This window comes from Anopheles bellator, chromosome 2 (assembly GCF_943735745.2).
Source record: "Anopheles bellator chromosome 2, idAnoBellAS_SP24_06.2, whole genome shotgun sequence".
Lineage (NCBI taxonomy): Eukaryota > Metazoa > Arthropoda > Insecta > Diptera > Culicidae > Anopheles > Anopheles bellator.
This window is the reverse complement of record NC_071286.1, coordinates 40436333-40443107: the sequence shown is the minus strand read 5'-3', so window position 1 is coordinate 40443107 and position 6775 is coordinate 40436333.

The following is a 6775-nucleotide window of genomic DNA, read 5'->3' as shown; positions in this document are numbered from 1 at the left end:
CAAAATCGCTCTCGCAAGTCTTCGTTTCACCGGCGGTTCTTTTCCCTCTCCAGAAAAGAACCGCCCACCGGCCAAAGGGAACCAGTTGGCTCCGAAGAAGCATGAACGGAAAACCGAGTCGGAAAACTAAAATGGATAATTTACTTTTTCTTGTTCTTCTTTTTTTACAAATTTTGCGAATATTCGCTGTTTAATATTGAAATTTTATATACAAAATGTTTTTATATATACAGTGTCAGCAGAGCAAGCATGGATGCATTAAGCCAGTCCGGATATAATAGCGAAAATACCAAGCGAGTGCAGAAACAAGAAGTTACAGTAGGGATTGCAGCAAGTGAAAGAATATTTATACAAAACTACCATTGTAACGTTAAATGTGCGATCAAAACAAATACATTCTATTGAAATAGTCGAGGGAAAACAAACGAGACAGATAGATATATATATATACATATATATTTATACAGAGTATAATTTTACATACACAATAGCACAATAGAGTAAATGTCATTGCCAAAAGCCAACGATGGGTTTTATACTGCCTCACCGGCCGTCTAGCGACTGCTTGTGGGGCAGTATAAAAGACTCTCTTTGGACCAAAAAAGATGCAACAAACCGGGTTTATTTAAATTTACCAGTTCATTTGAAATAGTCTGCACGCTGCCAGGAAACAGTCTACCGGAAGGCCAATGTCAACCGGCCGTGGCCATTTACGGTCTGCCGGAGGATCCGCGTGTTCATAGACATGAGCAAAGCTGCTTTGTTCACGTTACTGGTTAATTGGGATCAACAATTTGTGTCAATCTGTGGAAGGAACTGCGGGAACGGAAATGGAAAGTTAGTTAGTTCACTTTCCCGAACAGTAACGACCGCACTTGAGCCATCCACGAGCTCCACACTTTTCGATGGCAGATGTGACTGGATGGCTGGAGCTGACTGGCAGCGAGCAGTAAACACAGGGATATCTTCTTATGATTTTCGAAACGAAATAACCATGTGAACAAAACCGATGATACGGTTAGAAACAAATGTTTGTGATATTAAGGAAACAACAAAAATCTAGCATTATTGAACGAACAGACATTTCAACGTATCGATATAAGACGACAATTCCAAGTACCATAAACATTTCGTTTCTGAACACCTATTCGCAGCAATAAGACAGTTCTCTGTCCTTTAGGACATCCACACGAAAACCGCAAGCGAAGGGCCAAGTAAAATACACCACCAGCAGGACAAACTGAACTGAGAGGACCTTTTTCAACACACAACAATTACTCATTTCAAATTTTTACAACAACTTTTGCCTTATTTTAACAAAGAAGTGGTATGCAAAGTACCGCAAGTTGAATACAGCAAACGCACACAGCATCAGGAAATCAACAACCATTCCCAGCCTGCAATCAGACGCACGAGGAACGAGCTATGTATGTGAAGAACGGCAGAACAGTCCAACAGTTTTGCGATTCATCATAATTGGACCGCGAACAATATCACTCTTTTTCGCGATCTCATGCACTCAGCACGTAGACTATCTTGTCTCTGCATGAAGAGTTCAATCCTACTCGCTTGGACCGATCGTAGCGACTATTTTGAGTCACAGTTAGCTATCATATAACCATATGATAACGATCACGAGGAGTTTGGAAGCATTTGGTGCGAAGTTAAACCGTGGAGAGAATTAATTCCGACACGCTACAGTTTCCAAAATACTTCAAGTGCTACTATCCAGTAGCTGGTTGTACGATAAAATTTAATATTCGGCGATATTCGAACATAACGTAAACGTAATCAAAGTATTACGTGCTTCGTTAGGACAGATCAATGCTATCAAATAGTTGAGTATAATAATGCCCTTTATTCGAAACTACTCGGTGAATTGGATTGTTAAAAAAGCTTTCTGAACGTTTCGGTGGCATTATATTTCTTTTATTAACACTCAACTCTAAACAAATATTTAGGGAAATGTTTTGTTCTAATATGCACTCAATGCTTGCATTACAATTCAATACTAAAACTCTGTATCCAAATTGATCTTCATGATTTACAATTTCAAAATTTGCTACAAAACAACAAACAGAAAGCACCACGGTACTATTTCATAGCTATGATCTTCGCCAAACGATGGTACAGATTTGAGTTGAAAAACTACTTTACAGCAAAACTACACAAATACACTTTGGAGAAACAATTCACGACTTTCTAGTGAGTGTTTTGTTATTGATTTTTCATTTTCAACCGCACCATACAAAAGTCACAAACTAAAGAAACAGGATAATTGCAGGTCCTGCCAGTGTGTATTTGCACCGTGCAGGTAACTACAGCAAACAAGAAACAGTAATAATTTCAACAATAGTGCCAGATAACTTTATCAATGTAACAATTTTCATGAAGAATACAATCTTATTTTTGATTGCAATAAGTATTTTTAACAGCAATGGAGAGAACACATTTACAATAGGGTAAACAAAAGAAGAATAAGTCGAAAAGAATAATGTTAAAGTCGAAGTGAAATCTGAAGTGAAACCAATCAAATTTAGCCGTACTGATGTATGTAACTCGTACTTTATTCTAGCCACATCTAAACCAATTGGTGAAGCTGAAAGCGTTTTTAGCATCAATCCCAGGTGCCAAGATTGAGTGAAATTTGCTCACGCATGCGATAAAGTAAGCACATTTCCGACACGTATCGGTAAGGCCAGAAGACCAGAAAGTCCAGCCAAGAGACGAAGAAGTGGGGGAAACTGAGCACAAGATTGCATTCCTTACATTTGTATAGCCCTAGTACGTAAGACCTTTACTTCTAAGCTTACAGTGGTAGCTGTGACAGGCAACCCGTGTATTATAATGTACAGACCAGTAACGAAGAAACGGCGATCAACGCTACATTAAGAGGGAGATGGAAAGAACGAAAGAGAGTTTCATGAAATCGACTCAAGTTTCCAACAATTGTAACCGAACAACCGTCACAACATCGTCATTTGAGAATAAGTGAAAATAGGCCAAACTATTCATTATAGATTCCAATCCTACAGCTCCGGTTCCGTCTCCGTGCGCAAGATTTAGTGGTAATACATAATTTTGTGCAACAGCAAGATTTATTTTCCACAAATCGGAAATAAACCGAGATCTTCCAACCGGTAGAATGTACAGAAAACACTCGCAAGAGGAAAAGCAAGAGCAAAACATATAAACCAATCCCAGCGCGCTTCGGCGTGTGAAACGAAGCACAATTAGACAGCAAACCATCACCAAACTCAAGGAGCGCGAAATTGCGGAAGACTCCGTTTTCCATCCCAGAGCAATCGGTATCCACCACTACACTGGACTACCGACTAACGAGGCAACGTCCTTCGAATGTAGGCAGACGACAGAGGATTGGAGGTTTGTGGAAAACTTTCGAACCACTAAGCAATAATAGGTTCTGACGTTTCTGAGCGGAAGTGTATTTGCAAGGACCCTCCTCGGGGACCCTGGACTTGTATAGAAACCAATTCTATATAAAAACGAAATCCCTTGATTCTTGTATCCACAACAATTTCCGATTTGGTTGTAGTTTCTCTGCCGTCGCAACGCTCGAGCCTCCTAATGTTGTGATGTTTATGTCGATCACGCAATAACTGATCGTAACTACAAACCCACAACGATTGGCAATTCGCAGACGTTAGCACTGTCGGTCGGAACGCTACTGATATACGATATAAGAAACCACATGCAGTATATGAGCTATCGAATGGAAGTGTTCATTTCCCAGCAACACTTAAGCACTGCGACTATCATCGTACGCGTGTATGAAGAAACAGCCTATCGCTTCAGCGGGCAACCGTGATAGTTGGTTTGGAATGGGCACTTCAAATGACAACAAAGATTCCATGACCACTCACACGGTTGCCGCTAATGGCACAGGCGTGCAAATAAAAATAAAAAGGATGCTGTAAGGCAACAGAACCCAATATAAAACAACCATCCAAGATAAACCACTTGAAACCTTACATCAACCAAATATAAACACAGCATCTGAATGATGGAAAGCATGAAAATCATTTCCAATGCCGGACATGTAACAGAAAAAAACAACAGCAGCACCAACACCATGTTTCAAGATTCAAACCAAACAGTTATCTGTGTAACAAGGCTGTCGGAGAGTATGCGAGTATAAAAATACATATGTTTTTCTCTTTTATATTTGAGAAGCTACTACCGAAATTTCCCTTCGAAGATTGGTGAATTGCTCGTAGTATTACATTTTTTCCGTATCTAATAGCTTCCTTTTGCTAACTCAAAGTGCAAATGGTCGCGAGCAAACAGCGAGACTAGCTCACCATCCAGCCACGATAAGGGCACAGACGACAATTCGAGAGAAAGAAGCGAATGTTGAATGTTGAAAGAACGTGAAATTAGTTTTGAAGTTTTCTGTTTCTTAACGTTTCCAGCACGCGGAAATACGAACACCTGAGCAACGCCTTGGGCAAATTGGTCATCGAGTAAAACGGGATGTGGAATATAGCGATAGTAACGTAAGAATCTATCCTGCATACGAAGAAGGAACGAATAAAACCTGATTCATTCAATAGGAAGACGGCAGGAGGGGTCGTTTTGGACGTTTATGTTTCGTTTTCAATCATGTTGCACCATCGCTATACGTTTTGACCGTTTCAATCGTTTTTCATCTGACATTTCGTGGAATCTAAAATCTACCTCATATTAAAGTATATTTTAAGCAAAGTAGGCGACGCGGGTGAAACACGTAGCAAGTCAAGAGTAAGTCAAAAAGAAACATAAATCATGTTATGCAAAATTAAGCGAATCCAAAACGTATTAAGAAATTATATTGAACTATTTAAAATAATTAAAAGGGCAAAATGAATTCCCATCGACCGATATTTCGGTTTTTGAACACTAAAAGGGTAAACCAAACAACTTGTGGACGTATCTTGGAAAAGTTTAAATATTCAAACCGGTTGGCATAGGAGTGGTTTGAATTGGTTAGTTTTTCGTGACAACATGGCACCGTCAGTATTATTAATTTTCGACTACAAACAGAGACATGAATGGAAGCTTGTGTTTGATTGACTACACTACACCTATCTCGTTGAGCCACATTTGGAACAAGCTTCAAAAGAACAAAAACTAAAAAAGCTCTCTTTGCTAAAATTAAGGCCCCAAAAAAACTAAATATCTAAGCCATTGTACAACTTTTAATGCTTGGATTCAATTTCTTCCTACAGCAAAATAATAGTGGAAGAACATCTAGATTTTGAAAAATTTGAAATTTTGCTTCAAAATTGGCAATTCAATATACCGTTTTATCCTAGGACCCTAGGATGAATCAAATGAACTATCGGTCAAGAGTCAGCTTATGCATCAGTTTTCCAGAGTGCGAATGATTTCCAGTGTTTTTTGCCATAGGCAACATTTATTAAGCAGCACAGAATGTGTGCATGGTCTCAACAGAAATGCAGCTTAAGGGAGTTATCAAAACGAACTGGGAATTTTATGTCCCTCAAAAATCAATCAAACATGTTCAATAAACTCGCCTTCGCTGCATTAGTTGCGAGATGTAGCACACCCAAGAAACTTTCGGTAGCCAGAAAGTTGGTGAAAAATAAACTGAGAGCGATTGTTTGTTTAGTTCGAAGAAAAAATCGGCAGTAGTATATAATTGATTTACTTCTCTATAAATCTTTGTAACGCAAACAGCGACGGTAATATGAAACCAATAAACGTAACCAAAACCAATAGCAGCGCAAAATTTTCTATCACATTCTTTCTAACATATTTGAATTTTACGATGTTACAGCAAAAAATCGGTGCAAGATTTATTATTGAAACAAACAATCTGATCAGCACATGCCATCTGAAGCACACGAATTGAACGAACTAGAACAACCGCAGAAATAATTCTCAATCATAACAACAGGAATGCAGCAATAACATTTGAGCAACTCTAGCGCAACTTCAGAGAATCTTCACAATGAGTTGTTTGGTTTCGAATTGATTTCTGCAGCCGGTAAAGTATGACACGGTGCCGGGTGTCAGGTTTGCTATGAGTTCAATAACGTTCACACACGAAACGTGAATCAACAGCAGAATCGCGACAATAATCGCTACAATTTAGGCCATAGTTTGGAAACCATTGTGAAATATATATAAACCTTTACCGGGCATTTAAAGAACACTCTATCGACTCCGACCCGAACGACAGGAGACGATAGTAGGTGTTTTAACTATTAAGTTTTTGGGAATAACACTTTGTTTGTGGTTAGATAGATTTGAGTTTGTTACACACAACTACACACTTTTGACAGCAACTGGAAGAAGCATGCAAGTATAAACAGGAAACATGCCATCAGACCTCGTAACAACAACTGTAAAACAAACAATCACAGCAAGGCACCCGCTCCTCCGGCAAGGAGGAATGCGGTGCACACGGACATCAAAAGTATGAGGTGAGGTGCTTACAAGAGAAATAAACTGAAAGCTTACCATAAAAGTAACAGAAGCAACAACAACATCAACAACAACAACAACAAGAAAAAATAAGCTAAAAAACGCGGTTCGAAATTCTATTCAAAATTCATGAAAACGTCAAAATTAAAAACAGGAAAACACACTGGAAAGAATTGATTATTGTTGATTTGCTCAATCAAAAATTCAAAAAGGTAATGAACAAACCACAGACAACATGAAACGAAACCCACAACGCCGCAGATAGTAGCAGTAGCACACATGTGACATGAATCTAACTCCCATAAAGCCTATATTTCCAAAATGT